Genomic DNA, 20911 nt, shown 5'->3' with positions numbered 1-20911 from the left:
AGTGAGATGACTGGAAAGGTATGACAGATATGGTCACCATTGACTTTATCCATTTGTTTCTTCTGTGTTAAAAGTGAGGTAGTAATATATCAGCTATGATTTTTTTAATGCATAATTTTTTTAAAATTAGGTCTCCTTTATAACTGTAAGGGTAGAGGTTCCCACCTCCATTTTAATTTGTATAATCAAAAAGAAACGGGCAGGTAGGTTGAATAAATTAGTGATTCTAAAGTGTAAATCAGTCATCTAAGTGGAACAATGACTAGAGCACTGCACCAGAAGTCAGAAAGGTCTGAGTTCAGACCCTTTCTTAGACACCTACTACATGTGACCCTGGGCAAGTCACTTACTCCATCTCAGTCTCAATTGCTGTATCTATAAAATGAAAACATAATAGCACCTACTTCCAAGAGTTGTTGTGAAGATCAAGTGAGATAATATTTCCATTAGACTGTAAGTTCCTTGAGAGTAGGGTTTGACTGTCTTTTGCCTTTCTTTGAATCCCCAACATTTAGCAGTCAGTCAGTCAATTAACTAAAACGCCAATGCTATACCAGACACTGTGCTAAGCACTGATGCCTGACTCATAATAGGCATTTAATAAATGCTATTTGACTAAAATGATGCATGAACATATCCTTAATTTGGGAGGAATAAAGTGTTTTAATCATTGGATAGATGTACCTGACAATATAGGAAATAACATAACTGGCTGAAAAAAAGCATTCACTTCTCTAGATCTGTGAATAAAAGAGAAAGCCAGTTCAGAACTATTCAGCCCAGTCACAGGGCATCAAAAGGTGGATTTCCATCTCTCTCCCCTGAATTACTTTCTAGGGCTTGGAGGAGGGGAGGAAGATTGAATTTCTTCCTTCCTTCCTTCCTTTCTTCCTTCCTTCCCTCCTTTCTTGCCTGTCTCTCTCTCTCTCTCTCTCTCTCTCTCTCTCTCTCTCTCTCTCTCTCTCTCTCTCTCTCTCTCTCTCTCTCTCTCTCTCTCTCTCTCTCTCTCTCTCCCTCTCTCTCCCTCTCTCCACCTTAGGCAATTGTGTAAGTCCAAGAGATCCTATCAGATACCCTCGTGGTAATGGAAACAAGTAGCTGAGTCCACTTGACGTGGTAGCAGTAGTCGCAGGAGTCAGATGGTGATAAAACAGCAGCTTTGAGTTGTATGTGCCTCAGCAGAGACCTTGTAAGCATTGCATGGCTTGAGAGATTGCAGGGTAGAAAGAGATATCTTCATCCAGCAAAGAAACTCTTTCCTTTTAGGAACCAGCTGTCATCATCCATTCCCCAGTACCACACCCTGTTATGAACTTCATGAGAACTCCAAAAAAGGAGAAAAGGATGCTAGAAATCCTAGAAAAGGATGATAGGGGTTATGGGTTTACTCTTTGGCCATTCAATGCATACCTCCCTATTAAATGTAAGCCTACCCTCTCCAGGGCCCTTTGTATACAAGTTTTATCCTAGGGAGTGTACTGTTCCTGGTCTGAGGGCATTATTTTTGTGTCAGCTACTCTTATTCTGTCATCTTAGTAAAAAATGTTTTATAAAAGCTAATTAATACTGAAAAGTACACCAATGGAGGCTTGTGAATCATAGCATTAGAAATCCCAGTATTTCAGGATTATCTCTAGAACCCTGAAAATAGTAGTAGCTACTCTCTTGGAGCCTGGTTTGCCAGTATAACAATTCTGGGGAAAATGTTTCCAGAAGAGATCCTAGATAACTTTTTACCTTAGACTAATACTTTCTATACACACATACAGATCATCTAGATCTGAATAGATGGATGAAGGCCAAAAGAACCACCATTTGTATTATATGTATATACATCCATGTACATATGTGTGTAATATACACATATACATACACACATTTTATTTATATGTGTGTATATACATATATGTATAATGTATACATATTATATATATATATATATATATGCATATGTCTTCCACTTACCCCCATGTGGGGGTATGAAAAAAGCCCTGGGCTTAAAGTCAATGAGTCTCGGTGCTATTATTTAATTACCTGTGTGACCTTGGGCAAGTCACTTTCTGTCTTTGGGCATCAATTTCCTTATCTACGAAATAAGGGAACTAAAACAGATGATTTTCAGGGTCTCTCTCAGATAAATACTGTGATCCCTGACTGCGCCATGCATCCCTACACAAACGGGGACAGCAAGTGGCATGGAAACTCAACAAGGTCATTAACACGTGCTGCACCATTTAGAGTCCTTATTGCTGTTTAAATACATTCATATTGATGTACATGGGTACATTTCTGGCCACGTGCTTCCTTATATCCCCCACATCCTCCACCCCCAGGAATCTATGTTTAATTGTATGCAGAACAGGTGTTTCCAGGCAACTTCACACTAGAGTCTTACTAAATGTCAGAAATCAGTAATTTGGCTCCTGAATGTTCTGCCCTATTAATAGCTGTGATGTTGCTGGTAGAGTTTCCAGGGAAGCCTTGAGTTGACTTTTACTGTTTGCAGTGGCAAACAACCCAAAGGGAATATGCATAAATCAGAGTTCTCCTTTCTTTCTCCGCCTGCTTTGCCCTCTCTCCCTCCAGTTCTCCTTCCCTCTCTTCCTGCTCCCCTGCCTTTCTCCCCAGCCACCACCGTGTTATCCCACCCCCATCCCCTTTCTGTTAATGGTCTGTCAGGTTTGTTGGGTTTTTTCCCTCCTCAGCTGAAATAAGAGCAAGAAGAGGAAAATGCCCAAGTGAAAAATGCAAGAGAAAAGCTCTCCCAGCATCCCCCAAGGAAATTCGAGCAAGTCCTCTGTGCCAGAGGTCACTGTCATCTTGGCCTTAAGGTGTCCTGTTTACCAGAGCAAAATGAAGCTATCAGTCAGATGTCAGGCAAATGCTAATGTCTGGCCAGTGGGGAGGGAGCTTAATGTCAGGATCCAACCTAGCTGAATCAACCCTTCTTTCCCAATTCTGAGGCACAATGGCCCAGGAATGACTAAGCAGCTCTGATAACAGTCCAATAGGCAAATGTCAGCTCTCTGTGATGAAACACTACTTTAGGAAGGCTTTCCAGTTCTCCCCTTCCTTCTGTCACTGTGGATTCTAATTTCTCTCTTCCTAGCACAGTTAACCATTTATTTGAAAGCCCTCTCACTACACGTTTCCCCTTCTTTTCTCCTAACTCAAGTACAGAGACACCACCTGGCTGTTCTCCCTCAGGAGAATGGATCTTACACAACACAGTACTGAAAGGGGACAGGAAGCAGTCTGTGTCTTTGTTTATCTCTTCATTATACATTTTTGTAATAGTTTCATGGCTCTGGAGCTGAAAGCGACTTTAAAGGCTTTCTTATTCCAATGCTCTCATTTTATACATTAGGAACTGAGGCACATAGAGGTTAAGTAATTTACTTGGGATCACCAAACTAACACATATCTGAGTCAGGATGAAAACCCCAGTCTTCCCAACTCAAAGACCAATGCTCTAGCTGATACTTGTTCTAAAATACTTCAAATATATCCATGAATGCTACAGTCCTAAATCCTAGGTTTTCTCTCTATTTTTCCTTTTAAAGTCATCCCACTCAAAACTCCTGCTCATTTCAGCCTTTCTGGTTGGATTTTTCTCCTTTTTTGTGGGTACCTTTCTCTTGTTGAAATTGCAGAAATAGTGAACGTAGGCTTCTAGGTGTTGTCTCTTGCACATTCCCAGAATGAATTAGAAATAGCTTCAGCTCCCTTTGCTGTTCAACCATTTCAGCACTGTCACAGAAATGTTTTGATTGATGTTGTTCTCATTTTCTTAGTGAGGAGCATAAAGAAGTCACTGTGAGAAGCAGTATAGCTTCCTCCAGTGCTGAACAAAAGTTTGTCACCTCTCACTCAGAGCTCCTTTATTTAAGCTCTCAGTCGGTATACCCGTCTCTGTTTTCTCCAATGTCACCATCCTCATTTTTCATTGAGAAGAGTATCCCCCTACAAACCCCTAAAATCATAGCACGGAGATGGGCCTCAGGCCTCTCTAAAGAAGGATGGGAAGTACATCTTCTTTCATCTCTGGGGCCGACCCAAGTCATGATAATTGCATAGCGTAGCATTCAATTTTATTTTTTTTATTTTTGTTGCTCATGCTTACATTTGTGTTTTTCTTACATCACTGTGGTCATGGTAGCACAGACACTCGGGGCATATGGGGGATCCGGGGAGGACTACTAACTCTGGCGTGAGGCCTTGCTGAGCCCTTTTCAGGGCTGTTCAGTCTCTGTCCACCAGTCACCCAGCACTTACCTGTGGCTCCAAGAAGCTGCAGCATGTGCAGCAGCCACATCCCAGTAACCCATCCTGGCAGATGAGTTAAACCAGGTTGAGGGGGACCAATGGGCCTCAGACATATCAGTGAGTTTGCAGGATGCCTACTGAAGCACGTGAAGTCTTCCCCCGGTAGAAGGAGTAGATGAGAACAATTTGTTCTAATAGCCACGAAGGAGACTGAAGTAGGCACTGTGGAGCACTTAGAACTTGATCAGGCATCAAAGATGCCAAGATCATCCACTGTATCCTGGGCTATTACCAGTCATCTTACCACTGGACCTAGATGAATCTGAAAGAAAGAGTAAGCTTGATAACTTTGTGCAATTCTGCCTCCCATTTCATGTACAAGTCAAGACATTACCAGTGATATCATTGGTCTACTTTAGAAATGAAGGACAAACAACAACTACAGATACTTAGCAGTTATGTGGCCAACCTTAGCCAAATCACTTCACCACTGACGGGCTATATCCTTATCTATAAAAGGAAACCATTGTACAGAATGATCCCTAAGGATACTTCCATCTGCAAATCCCTATGGTTTATTTACTAATTTTGTAACTCTGGAAAGGGCAATACACCTCTATGGGTCTCAGTTTCCTCATCTATAAAATAGAGAAAGTAAAACTGACATTACCTAAACTCACCATTTTGTGGGGGCGGGGGGAGTACTTTGAAGACACATGAATTGTTAATGTAATCATTATCAGTTAGGTGAGACCATTTACAGGTTCTATGATTTAGATGGTATTTCATCTCTTCTGTATGAGAAAAGAATGGCTAGGTGGTTGAGTGGATAGAATACTGGGCCTCCATTCAAGAAGACTCATCTTCCTGAGTTCACATCTGGCCTCAGACACTTCCTAGCTATGGGACCCTAGGCAAATCAGTTAACCCTGTTTGCCTCTGTTTTCTTATCCGTAAAATGAGCTGGAGAAGGAAATGAAAAATCATTCCATCAGCTTTGCTAAGAAAACCCCAAATGGAGTCAGGAAGAGTCAGACATGACTGAACAATAACATATGAGGAAAGGATGGAAGGGACCCAGATCTCTATCCTACGTTTTCTTTTTTAAGTTGGGGCAGCTAGGTGGTGCAGTGGGTAGATCACCAGTGCAGGAGTCAGGAGGACCTGAGTTCAAATCTCACCTCAGACAATTGACACTCACTAGCTGTGTGACCTTGGGCAAGTCACTTAGCCCCAATTGCCTCATCCTGGATCATCTCCAGTCATCCTGATGAATATCTGGTCACTGGATTCAGATGACTCTGGAGGAGAAGTGAGGCTAGTGACCTGCACAGCCCTCCCTCACTCAAAAAAAACCAATTCAAGTGCAAGTCATGCCATTATTTCTCTGATGGCATAGTCTTCTTCAGCAACGAAGGACAAACACATACATGCATCTTTTTTAAGTTGGTAGAAGAGAAAAGCAGAAGGTTAAAGTTCAGGAAGAATTTTGACCAAAATGAACAGACCTAACCAGTTTTCCTTTCTATGACAGGAAATCCAGTCATTTGTGGGAAGGCCTGACAGTGATTTGGCTTTGCTTTCCTTTAGCTGGAATAGCTCCAGAGAAGCATCAGCTGTTATATAGGTTATCCAGGTGATCTATTAGAGATTTCATTCAGTTTTCTCTTTTTGTTCTTTGCTGGGTAAGGTCAGGATTGTCTTACTTAAAGTGATTCAAGGTATTTTTTTCTTAAATACTATTTTTGTTTTACTTAGGTCTACAGGACTTGAATTGAAGGTGAATTAGTCTTACCATAATTTGATGAAGTCAAGTCAAGTCAACAAACCAAGTACAAGAAAAAGAAAGATAGTCCCTGACCTCAAGGAGCTTATATTCTAATGGGGGAAGGCAATTCATAAAAGGGTGCTAAAAAGGGGAGTAGATATCTTACTTGGCTAGAGGAATGAAGGAGAAAAAAGTTCTGAGAGTCAGCAGTGGGGTCCAGAGAAGAATGCAGGAGTGATACTTTCCTCCAAATGGAGATTCTGGGAGGGATTGACTAGTCAAAGAAAGAGACCAAAGGGATGAAGGGATCTCCCAGGATAAGAAAGCTTCAAAGAAAGAGACATCTTCTAGCGTGAAAGAGCTTCTGGGGAATAGTGTCAAAAGAAGTCTGGAGAGTCAGGGGCATCCAGAAAGGAATGAAGAAGAGTTCATTTTCAGAGAATTAACACTCCTCTTAGAAAGTGGGCACACACAAAGGTGTGACAATAGGACACTTCTGAGAAAATGGAGTCAGAACTCAAACACAGCAAGAAAACCAACCCATCAGTCCATTGTATACTGACTATGGGAGCATTGGCGAGAAACAGGCAAGAAAGGCAGCATTCTTGAAATCATTTTTTCAAAAGGTTAACAAAGCACACACACACACACACACATACACATATACACGGCTTCAAGTCTTCTCCTAGACACAGGTAGAAAGCTAATTCCTTAGAAACTTCAGGATTCCCCACACCTGATAATATGCCTCAGAGCTATAACTAGAAATTCTTTTACCTGGGGGGAATATAATTAAGCAGGGGATAGAGGGGGCCAATGACATAGACAGCAATCAAATGGGTGAGGGATGGAGGAATTAGGTGGAAGTGGTGTGTAGGTGGAAGTGGTACAGAGTGCCACCATGTCATAGGTGTGTGTTCGTCCTTGGTTGTCAAAGAAGACCATGCCAGCAGAGAAATAATGACATGACTTGCACTTGACTTTGTTTTGAGTGAGGGAGGGCTGTGCAGGTCACCAGCCTCACTTCTCCTCCAGAGCCATCTAAATCCAGTAACCAGATATTCATCAGGATGACTGGAGATGACCCAGGATGAGGCAACTGGGGTTAAGTGACTTGCTCAAGGTCACACAGCTAGTAAGTGTCAAGTCTGAGGTGAGATTTGAACTCAGGTCCTCCTGACTCCTGTGCTGGTGGTCTATCCACTGCACCACCTAGTTGCCCCTGTCATAGATGTAGTTATACTGGGAAAGGAGGAAACCTATCCTTCAAAGAATGTAGTCACATATCCACAGGAATTATGAGGGAAGGGCCTCACGATGATAGCACTGCAGGGGTGGTAGATCAAGGTTCAACAAGTGACCAGAATCAGTATAGGATGACAAAGGACGTCATAGCTTAAGAATAGTTCTGCAGAGGAAGAAATAAATGACTGTTCAATGGATCTCAGCATTCTGGAACAAAGCTCCAGTTGCCCCACCTTGCATAAGGATTTAGGGCTTCTTTTCCCTCTGATTCTCTGAAATTACATAAGACAAGAATTAGGGAAAAGTAAGATGAGCATCACATAGACTCATAGAGGGTTATAACTGGAAGGACTTCTAGAGATCTCTCAGTTCAAACCACCAGCTTGACAATGAATACAAGAGACATAACAAGGTGGCATGACAAATTAGTGATATGATATTCTGTTATATTCAAAGACATGCAGTAGGAAGAGCAATGAATTTGAATTATGTCTCTGCTGCATGAGACCATGGAATCATAGCCCTAGAGCTGAGACTTCAGAGGTCATCTTGCTCATCTCTTTCATTTTACAGTTCAGGAAACTGAGGTCCAGATAATTCATTTGACTTACCCCAGGTCACGCATTTGATAAGTGTCTTAGGTTGGATTTGAACCCACGTCCTTTGACTCCAGAGCTAGGATTCTTTCTACTACTATACCTAGCCAAGTGATCTTTCTTCTTCCTGAGTGCTCATTTTCTGTTCTGTAAAATGAGTAGACAAGACAGTTTCTGAGGTCCCTTCCAGTATGCTGGAACCCACTAGGATACGTTTGGGACAGCCAATTCCTACACTGTCAGTGTTAATACGTATGCCTCTGAAACTAAATGCTGAAAAATCAGGGCTTGATTCACACTCTTGTGGATCCTGAGATATCAAACTCAGACCTGCAAAATTTAAGTGGGAACCACATTAAAATGTAATTGGGAAATATTTAATAAAATGTTTAACAAAAAAAAACCCAACATAAATAACATGAATTCGTGGATTTTAAGTGAATTTGTAGCTAGCCGGGATCATTTCCATTTGAGTTTGACAGCACGGACTAGACTTTAAAAAGTGACAGAGACAATATTAATAATGCAGGTTAAACTTAAATAAGGTTAAACTTAAAAGTATGTCCTATATTATCTTTTTCTTTCTTTCCTTCTTTTCTTCTTTCCTTCCTTTTTTTCTTTATTTTCCTTCTTTTTCATTTCTTTTCTTGCTTTCTTTTTCAGAGAACTGTTTATTAAAATCCACCAGCATATTCATGCTTACGTTTCTACATACTATGATGCTTTAAATGTAATAGATTTATGACTATGTTCTACTACATAATTGACCTACGTGCATTTTGTAAACATCTATATAATACATAAGAAGATAATTTCTATTGGATTAGGTCGTTGATTTAACATGCCAGTTGCAGGACATATGCAGGTTTGTGCATGAAACACTGGGCGTCAATCAGGCCTTTGATCAGGAATGTAACCCTATTATAACCTTGTTTCTTTGAAGGAAATTAGATTCAGTTCACATAATTACTTACAGTACGTTTTCTAGGAGAAAATTCATAATTTCAGGTTGTTTTGACTCAGTTAGACTAGGGACTCAGGTTTCATAGTTTGCAAGTGGGTGGGTTTATTAGTTTGTTATTGCAAGGTGGCTAATGATTATTTAATTCAGGACTCTGACCCCTAGGTGGTTTCATCCACCCAGAGCATGTGGTGACCACTGGCAGTGAGCTATTTATGTCAACAGTTGATACCCAACTACAAGCCCACGTCTGATATTAGCCGGAGGGACTCCTGCATCATTATCCACAGTATGACAAATCATCAGATAAATACCTGGCCAGAAGTGTGAGGGCAACTTTGATTTTGTGACCGTCACTTTCATCATTGACCCTTCGATTCAATACGTCTGCCTGTCACCTTAATATGCCCATAATTTAGCAAATCAATGCTCATTCTTCATTCTGTTAATACTGCAGTTAGGTCTCTACTCTTATGTCTTTCTAATCCCTCCTCCATAAAGCTGCCAAAAGATATTCCTATAGCTCCTCATCTCACCATGGAATTCTCCTGCTCTAGAAGCTGCAGTGGCTCTCCCTTCTGCTAGGGCACCTTCTGACCTGCATCTCCTCCCTTGGATTGGATGGCTCCTCTCATGGCTCCCATTTAAGGAGGGTGCCCAGGTCCACTATTTCCCATGAAGTTTCACTGACTTCTCCGTCATGCCTGCCCTGTATCTTTCTCCCCTCCACCTCCTTTTATTTTCCTTTTATGTGTTTTCTCTCTCCACCATTATAAGTTTTTTGAGGGCAGGAATCTCCACACCAGAGGTCTCAAGCTTGATTTTTTTCTTTTTGGTCAGTTTCAGATTCCTAGTCCTTAGCCCCGTGCTGGGCACATAATAAATGCTTAATAAAGGCTTATTAATTAACTGACTAGGGCATTGACATACCATCATGGGATCAGAGATTTAAAGCTAGAAGCTGACTCAAAAGTTATCTGATCCAACTCCCTCATTTTACAGATAAGGAAACTGAGGCCTAGAAAACTGAAGTAATCAAAATACAAATTTCCCATATGGAATTTAAAGCTCTCCATAATCTGATTCCAGTCTACTTTTCCTAGTTAATTACACATCCGTCATTTTCCTGCTCCTTACACTCCAGTCAAACTGTCTGACTTCTTTTTTCCCATCATGGCATTTCATAACCTGATTTCTCCCCTTTATTTTATGATCTCTCCTCTGTGGGGGTCTCATTTTCCTCATCTACAAGAGGAGAAGGCTGGTGTATGGTGCGTGGGACAGTGGAAAGAACACTGGATTTCGAGTCAGAGAACCTGGATTGAAACTTTGGCTCTGTTACCTGTATGAACTTAAAACAGGCTGCTCCCTGGGCCTGCGGTAACAGAAGGCCCCCTCATCTCCACCTGGGAGAAGCTCTGTCTCTTGTCAGGCCTCAGCTCAAGTACCACTTCTGGCAAATGCAAACCTCTTAATTCCCTTAGTTGTCAGTACTCTCTTCCCCAAAAATCATTTTGTATTTATTTTGCCTATATCTTGAATTTAGGACATGATTTATTTACCCAGCAGAATATAAGCTCCTTCATGGTAGTGACTATCTGACTTTTATTTTTGTATCCCCATTGCCTAGCATGGAGACTGGCCCGTAGTAGATGTTTAATAAATGCTTTTCAATGGACTTATCCTTCCCATGTTAATACTTCTCAATATGTATTATTAATAATTATATTATTAATATAATATATTCTTAATTATTAAATTTAATTTATTTAAATTATTTAAAATTTTATTAAAATTATTAAATAATTCTTCCATTGTTTAAAATTCAGTCTGTTGATATTTTTAGACTTTAACACCTCAATGCCCCAATATTTCTGTGTTAATACATTACTAACTTAGTTAACCAGTAGTCTCCCCTCAATGTGCCAGTACCTCACTACTTTCCTGCATCAAGGATCTATGATTACATCGCTAATTTCTGTGTCGATTCTCTCCACCAAGTCAAATACAATCCCTACCATGCCAAATTTAACAACTTTTTTGAGTTGTGACCAAATATACTCATCACCTGTGGCCAACCTTTTGATAGTATACTTAGCTCATCAGATCTTCACATAAGACAGACACACAGTCATTAGCCAAATCCCAACATGAAGTCTTTCCATCTTGGTCAGATGTTGGGTTCTTCTGGTATCACAACATCATCTCAACACCATGATGTTGGATCAGGTGCACTCCAGATTGTCCCCATTCCAGGTTTCTATGACCAAGGGTTATGCATGCACGTCAGAACATCCAGTCAGCACTCCTGGGCCTAGGCAGAATGAGTGATGACTAAGACATTCCATCCTTTGAACTCAGTTCCCAGTTCTGAGTTGCATGAACCAACACCATACATCATGCCAAATAGTAAATGACCTGGACTTTGGTCTTAGATACTAACAAAGACAACACCCAAGAAGAGTAAAACTAAGGTACCCTCCTAAAAAGCTAACCACCTCTCAAAGTGAGAAAGGATGGCATTGTCAAGGACATAAACTTGTCAGAAGAACACAGGGGAAGATACCACCAGGAGGACAGAAACCAGGAACAGAAAGCTAATACCAGGACCAGCAGGGCTCAGCCTGAAATATATCAAAGTTCTGTTTGAAAGGAGAAGTCAAAGGACTATAAATGTCCTGTTTGCAACCTGTCCCTTGGCCTGAGATGACATGTTCCATTCCCTTGTTTTGCAGCTCACTCCATACTTTCAGATCTCTTTTCGTACATTCCTTCTTCATAAAAATACCTATGGCTCAGAATGAGTGTAAATAGTATCTGTTTCTCTTCTGGCCAGAAAGTCTGAGGGTCTTCCCCCAGAACGATTCTTTTGTGAAGGCAAAGTAGGCTATCTTTTGCCTCAATTCCTACCCAGCCTTTGGGGCAGCTAGGTGGTGCAGTGGATAGAACATAAGTACAGGAGTCAGGAGGACTTGAGTTCAAATCTTACCTCAGACACTTGACACTCACTAGCTGTGTGACCTTGGGCAAGTCACTTAACCTCAGTTGCCTCATCCTGGGTCATCCCCAGTCATCCTGATGAATATCTGGTCGTTGGATTCAGATGACTCTGGAGGAGAAGTGAGGCTGGTGACTTGCACAGCCCTCCCTTACTCAAAACAAAGTCAAGTGCAAGTCATGGCATTATTTCTCTGATGGCATGGTCTTCTTCAGCAATGAAGGATGAACACACACCTAGACTTTAATTATTGTATGGGTACAACCCCAGACAAAGTGAAACCTGGGAAAGACCTTAGCTTAAAAAGGCCATGGTCTCTCACTGCTTCCAGGGCCATCGCTAATCAAACTGACCTATGTTTTGCCACTGGACTCTGATGACTCCCGAGGAGAGTGAGGCTGATGACTTCGCATGGCTCTGCCTCACTTAAATCCAATTCACTCGGAAGTCAAGATATCACCCTCCTGATGTCATTGGTCCTCTTCCAGAATGAAGGATGAAACAACAATAACAATTTCCCACCAGGTGAACAAAACCACATTTTCTTGTCCAGATTGGAGATATCAAGTCCTTGTCCCTTAGGAAGGGAATGGAGCCAATAAATGTCAGCAATTAAGGACCAAAGGTAAAAACCCTATTGGGAAAAGAGGAAATAGTCTGAAATTTTGATTGAAATAACTAAATGAGAAACCATGAAAGGAAAACCAGAACCCCTGGAGATAATTAAATTCAAGGTTCTAAACAGAAGGCAGGAAAAGGTATCTGTAGCAATGGTCTAATGATGAAGATCCTGCATGGAGTCAAGAAGAACACAGTATATGAAAGAGTTAGATACAAACAGTTATCACTTTACATAAAATCACATTATGCAAATTTGACTTTGCTTAAAGAATTCTGAAAGAAATCTACATTCCAAAAACAAAACAAAACCCTGTTAACTTCACTATGCAATACTGTGCTCTCTCTCTCTCTCACTCTCTCTCTCTCTCTCTCTCTCTCTCTCTCTCTCTCTCTTTCTCTGCATTCCTTCCCCTCAGTGCTCCATACCCTCACCCCCCAAAAAATATTCTACAAGTGAAAGCATAATTGACCCTCCTCCACCACTGCCCCTTCGACTGCAGTAGTATGAGGGCTTAGATTTAGACCTCTGGTGTGAAGAGAGGAAACTTGTGCCCAGCTCTACCCACCAACTACATGTCCACTCCTGTGTCTGTCTACCATTAGTCCATACTGACCAGTTATCTGTCTTACCCATCCTCTCCTATCTGTGTGACCCCCCACATGTGTGCCCACTTTGTGTTCCTTCCAGGCCCTTTGTGGCTGGCCTTACCCCACATGTTCCTCCTCCTCTGTTGGCTTCCAAAAGTCCTTGGACTATGTGGGCTTCCTCATTTCACAAGTGGATGCAAAAAACTGCTTTACATAGAGGTCTGCAGAAATGTGTACTTACAAAGCAGGAGCTGTCCATATAGCCACTGGCAATGTGATGATTTAACTTCGGTGGATTTTTCTGCTCAAGACAACATTTTTGATGGCAACACCCTTCCTAGCCAAGGTCTCTTTTCGATCTATTTGGTTGTCATTGCTATGGTAATAGAAAGGAAGGAGACGTTAGAGGAGGAACTTTCCAGTTAACTTATTTCCCTCTTCAATACTTTGCTTCTCTGACAAAAAGTTCAAGGTGTGTCCTTCCTTACTTCATGCTTACTTCTTGAAGAAGGTGGTGCCCAAATTGAGTCTTGAAGGATGTGAGAAATTTCAGCAGATGGATATAAAGAATGAGGAGTCCATTTTAGGCATGAGGTACGGTGTAAACAAAGACTAAAGAGATGGGAGAGAGTAGGGTAAGAACAGGGAATTGTGATTAATTGAGTTTCCCTGGAACAGAGTGAAAAAGAGTCATCTGAGTGAAAGCTATGTATGTTGAAAATGTAAGTAAGTAAAATGTACGTAAGTTGAAAGTACGTTGGAGCCAGGTCATGGAGGGTCTGGCTTAATTTGGGAGATGTGACTCATACCACTGTAGACAGGAAATCGTGACTTTAAGGAGGGAACAAAGTAGGGATTCAAGTAAAAATATGACTCTATAGTAAGCATTTGGAACTGGAGCATCGGGCAAGTGTTGGGGTAGAGGTATGGCCATGGGAGTCACTAATATACTTAGCATCTGTATCATGCTTTAAAGTTTACAAAGTGCTTTATAAATATCTTAGATGCTACTATTATCCTTATTTTGTAGTTTAGGAAACTAAAGGTTAAGTGACTTGCCCAGGGTGACACAGCTAGTCAAGTGTCTGAGGCCGTACTTGAACTCTGGTCTTCCTGACTCTAGACTCAACACTCCATCTGCTATACCACCTAGCTGCTCTTAGTGCATAGATGCAATTGCTGAAGTCATAAGTGTTAATAAGGTCATCATGAGAGAGAATGTAGAAAGAGAAGAGAAGCAAGGCAAGCACAGATCCTTGGAGGACATCCACATTTAGGTGTAGGAAGAGGGTGAGGAGCAGAAAGAAAGGGGAATAAGGAGATTGGGTTGCTGTGGAAGCTTAAAAAAGTAATAATAATAGCAGCTAGCATTTATGTAGTGTATGAAGGTTTTCCAAAGAGCTTTATATTTTAGCTCACTTAAGTCTCACAACAATCCTGTGTGGTAGAGGCGATTATTATCCCCATTTTACAGATGAGGAAACTAAGGCTGGGAAAGGTTAAGTGACTTGCCCAGGGTAATACAGGTAGCAAGTGTCTAAGCTGAATTTGAACTGAGGTTTTCTTAACTCTACCCACCATGATGTCTTCATGCCTTTGAGTAGGTATTCATAAGGCAGAAGTAGTCAATGTGGGCAAAGATGATAGAGAAATTAAGGAAGATGAGAAATCAACAACAGGTCATTGGACTTAGAATCAAAGAATGTCAGCTGGAAGATAGTTTGAACAGTATATTATCCAACCTCCTCATTTTACAAATGAGAAAACTCAAGTCCATAGAGGTAGAGCATCTTACTGACAGTGACACAGATAGGAAGCAGTAGAGTCAGGATCTGAACACAGGTTCTGTATGTACCTAATTATTTACACACCTCTCCCTACTACAAGGTAAACTCCTTGAGGAAAGAAAATGCTTTTTTTTAACCTTTTCTCATTATTCCCAGCACTTAGCAGGCACAAAGTGAGTGCTTAATAAATTCTAGCTAATTTGAATAATTTGGACTCCCAGGTCAGTGCTCTGTTCATTAAATCCAATAGCAAGAGAGCAGTCAAAGAACATGGAAATCAGTCTTCCAAATCAGAGAATCTGGCCATGCCATTGACAGTAGACCACCACTGCATGACAGACTCCCTTCTAGGTCTCCTTGATTTGCAGAGCTTTCTCTAGTCAGGATTCATCCCACCCACAGGGATATCATAAGGACTAAGTTTTAGGATGGAAGAAATCTCCCTTTTGTACGAAAAAAAAATGGGCCTGCTGCTCCTACCACATCCAACATGTGCCTCCGTAAGAGCTCTTGCTTTAGGGCCATCCCTGACTCCAGACCCAACACTCCATCTGCTATACCACCTAGCTGCTGTTAGTACATAACCAGCAAGCTCTCTCACTCTTCCAGCAGTTTTTGACAAAGTGCAATGGAGTCCTTTGGCTTTGAAAAATAATTGCCTGCCTTGTGTAGTGGGCCATTGCCAAAGAAGAAGCCCAATTGAAGTCCGTATACTGTAAATCTTTGATGTGATAACTTTGGGGAAAGGGGCATAGGCCTTGACCTGAGAAATGATTCGAGAAACACAAATTTACAAAACAAAGATAGACAAAGATGGACGAAATGAGCAGCAAACAGAGCAAGCCTGGGGCTCCAACCAAGTCACTCCATCACCAAATCAAGAATTGGAAACTAAGTGAGAAATTGTCTAATTCAACACCTTCATTTTGCAGGTGAAGATACTGAAAGTCCGAGAGGCTATGACTTGCCCAGGGTCACACAGGTGGCAGAGGCTCCGTTCTCTGACTCAAAAGAGAATGTTGTTGGGTTTTTTTTCACAGCAGAATAAGTTCAATTTCCCTCATTTTGTATATGAAGAAGGGGAAGCTCTGGGAAAGGAAATGATCAGACACTCAAGATTTAGAGGACTCAGGCTCAAAAAATATTTTAGTGAAAGAAATCATAGAGGTAGAAGGTGATACAGGCCCATCCTCTTGCTTTACAGACAAAGAAATTGAGGCCTAGAGAGGAGGCAACTTGCCCCTGGTCGTAGAGGATATAATTCACAGAGCCAACACTCAAACCCAGCTCCTCTGATTCCAAATGACCTGCCTTTCACACTTCATCATGGCATTTCTATAATTCCCTGGCTCATTACGTTGGTCTCTCCAGGCAAGAGGTAGATTTTGACAGCCTCAGGTTTTTATATCAGGACCAGTCAAACCAGCTGACATTTTTTTAATTGGTCTCATTTCTAAGTAATGTGTTTTCCATCATCATTTAATCCCTCTGTAGTCCTTTTCCTCATCCCCCTACCACAAATGCACCTTCTCAACAGCAAAATCTCCTTCCCTGTCTTGCAAACAGATTCCTTATCATATGATTGATCCATTTGGGCCTGTTCTCATTTTCCTCTGCAAAATGGCTCTCTTCCCTGAAAAATCAAACTACCCTCATGTTTGATTTTCTACATTAACATCTTCAGCACCAGTTCCTGCCAGTAATGGAAAACAAGCTTCCTTTATTGAAGGGGAAAAAATTGAGATCCGCAATCTCAGATGGCAATGCTGACTAAGAAGCAGCTGGGTTTTCATAGACCAGCATTGCTTTAGATGACTCAAATTTCAAGCTAAGAAACAAGCTATTTTACTTGAAAAATTCACTTAACTTGGTCAGGGCTGAAAAAAAAAATGTATTGAAAGGTGTCTCTGGACAAAATTACACATATACATCCATGATATATGTGATTTTATGTGTCGTAGCTAATATCTATCAGTAGACTAATACCCATTAGTGATCAGCAAGTTAGAATATTGCACCTGATTATTAATGTCTGATATGGATGCTTCTGTTCTTAACTTAGCAGTTTAATTAATTGTCTTCATAAGTAGTTAGTAGAGCCTCTACAGGATGTTTAAAACAAAACAACAACACGAGAATGGAATGACTATACGAGGGGTGGGGAACCTGTAGCCTCAAGGAAACATGTGGCCCTCTAGGTCCTCAAGAGAGGCCCTTCAACTGAATCCAAACTTCATAGAACAAATCTCCTTAATAAAACTTGGACTCGGTCAAAAGGCTGCACCCAGGGACCTGGAAGGCCACATGTAGCCTCAAGGCCATAGGTCCCCACCCCTGACTGTACCATAAGATATAATAAATATAAAGAATTCAGGGAAACTGAGGAAGACTTACATGAATTGATGCATAAGTAAGCAGAACTAGGAAGCCAATATATCCAATAACCACATCATCAAAAGGAGGAAGAGCAATGGGAGAAGCCCCAGAATCCAATGTAACTATACGAAGAAGCAGGGTCCCAAAAGGAGGTAAGAAAATTTTACTTCCCTCTCTTTTTGGGGAAACCAAGGGAACATGGAATATAGAATTGTATATGTGGTCAGACTCAGATGATATTTTGATTAGTTGACTGAACTGCTTTTCTTTTTCTTTTTTCTTCATTCCAAGAGGTCATAGTGTTAGAGGAATAGCCTTATTGGGGAGGGGGGATGAAGAGGGATGTACTTGGAAATGAGGTGGTTAAAAGAATAACATAAAATTAAATAAATTAACATAAGCAATCTTTTTTCATCTTTCCAGGTTCAACAGATGCCACTTTCATATGCAGACAGATTATAAGAACAATCAGTTAAATAATGTATTAGTTTATTAATAGATATTAGTCATAGCAGATATAGTCTAATGGTAGTTTAGGTCTGTCTTGACCTCTTTTTGTTACAAGGAAGTTATTTAGAGCCTTAGTTATTTGTTCTAGAATTGCTATTTCCCAGTCAGGTTTTTCTGGAACAAGTTCCTGTGGCCAAGCACCAAGACCAGCTGTACATGCAGAATACATGGTTGTTCACAGAGAGATGAACTGAACTGAGCTGCAAGATGACAGCTGCTCCCCAGTCCTTCTCTTTGATAGCCAATCATACCACCTTCTTCTCCAAGAATCCCTACTACTACTCATTCAACAAACATTTATTTCTAGCTCAGAGTACTTCTTCCACAGCAACTTCGCAAGGTGGGTAGCATAATTATTTTCATGCTCATTTTACAGCTGAGGCATTTGGGGCTGAGAAAGGTGACAAGACTTGTCCATAAATTTACACATGATTTTCTTGACTTAAGTCCTGAACTCTTCACAATACCACATATTGAGCATAATGCTGGGCATTAGGAAAGATACAAAGTTTAGCTTATACAACTCCCCGTCTTGGTCAGACCATAAAGATGGGGGGAGCGGGGGAAGTTGGCAGTTGTTTGCAGAAGGCAATAAAATATTGGGAGCAGATAGTAAGGCAGCAAGAAGTGTGTGTGTGTGTGTGTGTGTGTGTGTGTGTGTGTGCATGTGTGTGTTAGAAGGGGGTGCCAAAGACACAGTCTGCTGCCTTTCGAATTTTGCCTAGGGCCAGACCTGGGCAGCATTCTGGAGTTTAGCAGATTCTCCTTTCCAGTCCCACCCAGGGTTGGCAAGGCCAACCTTCCAGGCCAAAGTGTGTTGAGCCCTGGCTCTTGGCATTGTGTACTGAGCTGGCAGCTGACAGATGAGACTGCCCAGGCATGAGTAACCTGGCTCCTAAACAATTGCTTTGGAGAAAACTGATCAGATTTCTATACGTATACAGAAAAAACTAGTATTGTTTCTATAAAATTCTCTTTTCCTGTGTCTGTATTATAAATGGATACATACATACAAACACAGGGATGACCCCTACACATGAACAGAGTACGTGACCACATAAATACTATGATTTAAGGAACACAAGGAAAGCTCCTTTCTGATCCTTTCCCCTCCCCCCAAAAAATACTGTCACCTAGAAATAGTTTAATAAAGATATGAAACCCCTGATTACCCAATGAACATCTTATTCTTTAAATTCCCTTGGGGGATGGGACACAACTTCTTTAACTTATAATGTCATGCAGCTCCTTTCCTGGTATTCCTTTCTGAAAGCAGAAGGAGAGAGCCTGAGATTGCAGAAAGTTCCACGAAAGTGGGGATGGTACCAACACATGAGGCTATGACTCATAGAAGGAACACTGGTGTGAGAATTAGTAGGTCATGAAATCATTAATTTCCGAATTGAAAGGAACCTTGGGTCATCTAGTGCAATCAATTTCCAAACCAAAGGATTCCCTTTACAATATTCTCTTGCCTCTGCTTGAAGACCTCCAGACATAAGGAATTTGTTCTCTGTCAAGGTACATCTCATGATTGGCAAGTTTTTTCTTTCCTGTAGTACAAATATGCCTGCCTCCTTTAATTTCGACTCCTTGTTCCTAATTTTGCCCCTGAGGCCAAGTAGAGCAAGACTGATCCCTCTTTCACATGACAGTCCTTCCAATACTTGAACCCTACTATAGAATTACTCCCATAAGTCTTTTCTTCTCCAGGCTTAATATGCATGCTTTCTTCTGTGATTCCAGTTGCATGGTTTCCCATAACTTTCCCATCTGGCTTGCCCTCCTACAGGTGCGTTCCAGTTTACAAACGTCCTTTCTAATCTGTGCCCAACACTGAGCACAATATACCAGATGTGTTCTGCCCAGGTGTTTAGGGCAGGCTGACATCCAGCACCCTGTTAATGATGGGAAAAAATGAGGCACTTACAGGTTATTGAATAGCTAACAAAAGGAGTTTTACTTAGTAACAGAGGAAGGATATGCAACAAGTATACAGTCACATAGTTTCAATAGACACAGCCTGGTACTCCCATGGAAATGGGATTGTTCAGTGGGGCAGGTGTGACAACTCAGAAATCTATCAATTTAGAGGAGCCTGGACTCCACAAGAGTGGAACTTTTCATGCCCTTTGGTTACCAGGAAGTATGTTAATACAGTCTGAAATTACCAAGAAACTCCATGGGATGTGGGGGGTCAAACAGGTCTGGGGACAGCTTTATTGCCTTTTAGGGAAAACCAATACATGTCGGGGGAGGTGGTGAAAGGAGAAGGAGGCATGCATGACCTTATCCCATTTTGTGGGGAGGTCGGGAAGAGGTCTGGGAAACACTGGTCCCATAACACCAAGGAAGAAAGCAGTAGGATTATGAATTCCCTTATTCTGGACCTATAGTTTCTTTTCTGCACTCCAAAATCTCTTAGCTATTTGTCTGTTCTATCACACTATTGACTTATCTGGAATGTAGAGTCCACTGGTCCTTTTCATATAGATTGGCGTCCACCTGGGTACTCCTCATCCTATATTAATGCATTTTAATTTTTGAACCGATAGTACTGTACTACATATTTATTTCTATTTAATTTGATCTTATTAGATTCGGCCTGTTGAGATCTTTGGGAATAGTTTCTATCATCCAAAGTATGTGCTGTACCTTCAAGCTTCGTGTCATCTGGAAATTTGATGAACATTATATCATCGTCTTCATCCAACTCAGAAGTTCTCAAAGTTCAGTCCTGGGACCCTTGGGTGTCCTTGAGATCTTTCCAAGGGATCTGTAAGATCAAAACTATTTTCATAATAACACTAAGATATTTTAATTTCTAATATGGTAAATATTAATAGGTATAAGCCACAAAAACAAAAGCTCTGTGGGGCAGGGGGGCCCTCTGTTTTAAACATTGGAAAGAGTTTGTAAAATCCCCCCAAAACTGACAACTACTGAACCAACTAACTCATCATTGTTGTTGTTTTGTCATTTATTAGTCATGTCTGATTCTTTGTGACCCCATTTGGGATTTTCTTGGCAGAGGGTATTGGAGTGGTCTGCCATTTCCTTCTTCAGCTCACTTTACAGATAAGGAAACTGAGGCACACAGGGTTAAGTGATTTGCCCAGGATTATACAGCTAGTAAATGTCTGAGGCTAGATTTGAACTCAAGGAGTCTCCCTGATTCTATTCTAATGTTCTATC

The 20911-nt window shown here is 41.1% G+C and overlaps 1 long non-coding RNA gene across 1 annotated transcript; it reads left to right on the top strand.

The window, feature by feature from the left end:
* Window positions 1–17858: 17858 nt before the first annotated feature.
* LOC140526201 (uncharacterized) lies at window positions 17859–20676 on the top strand. Its single transcript, XR_011974273.1, has 2 exons — window positions 17859–18056; window positions 20315–20676. It is a non-coding gene; the product is annotated as an uncharacterized lncRNA (long non-coding RNA).
* Window positions 20677–20911: the final 235 nt, after the last annotated feature.

This window comes from Notamacropus eugenii, chromosome 1, assembly GCF_028372415.1.
Source record: "Notamacropus eugenii isolate mMacEug1 chromosome 1, mMacEug1.pri_v2, whole genome shotgun sequence".
NCBI classification, from domain to species: Eukaryota; Metazoa; Chordata; class Mammalia; order Diprotodontia; family Macropodidae; genus Notamacropus; species Notamacropus eugenii.
Note: the sequence above shows the minus strand (reverse complement) of the source record. Positions and strands in the feature narration are given on the sequence as shown.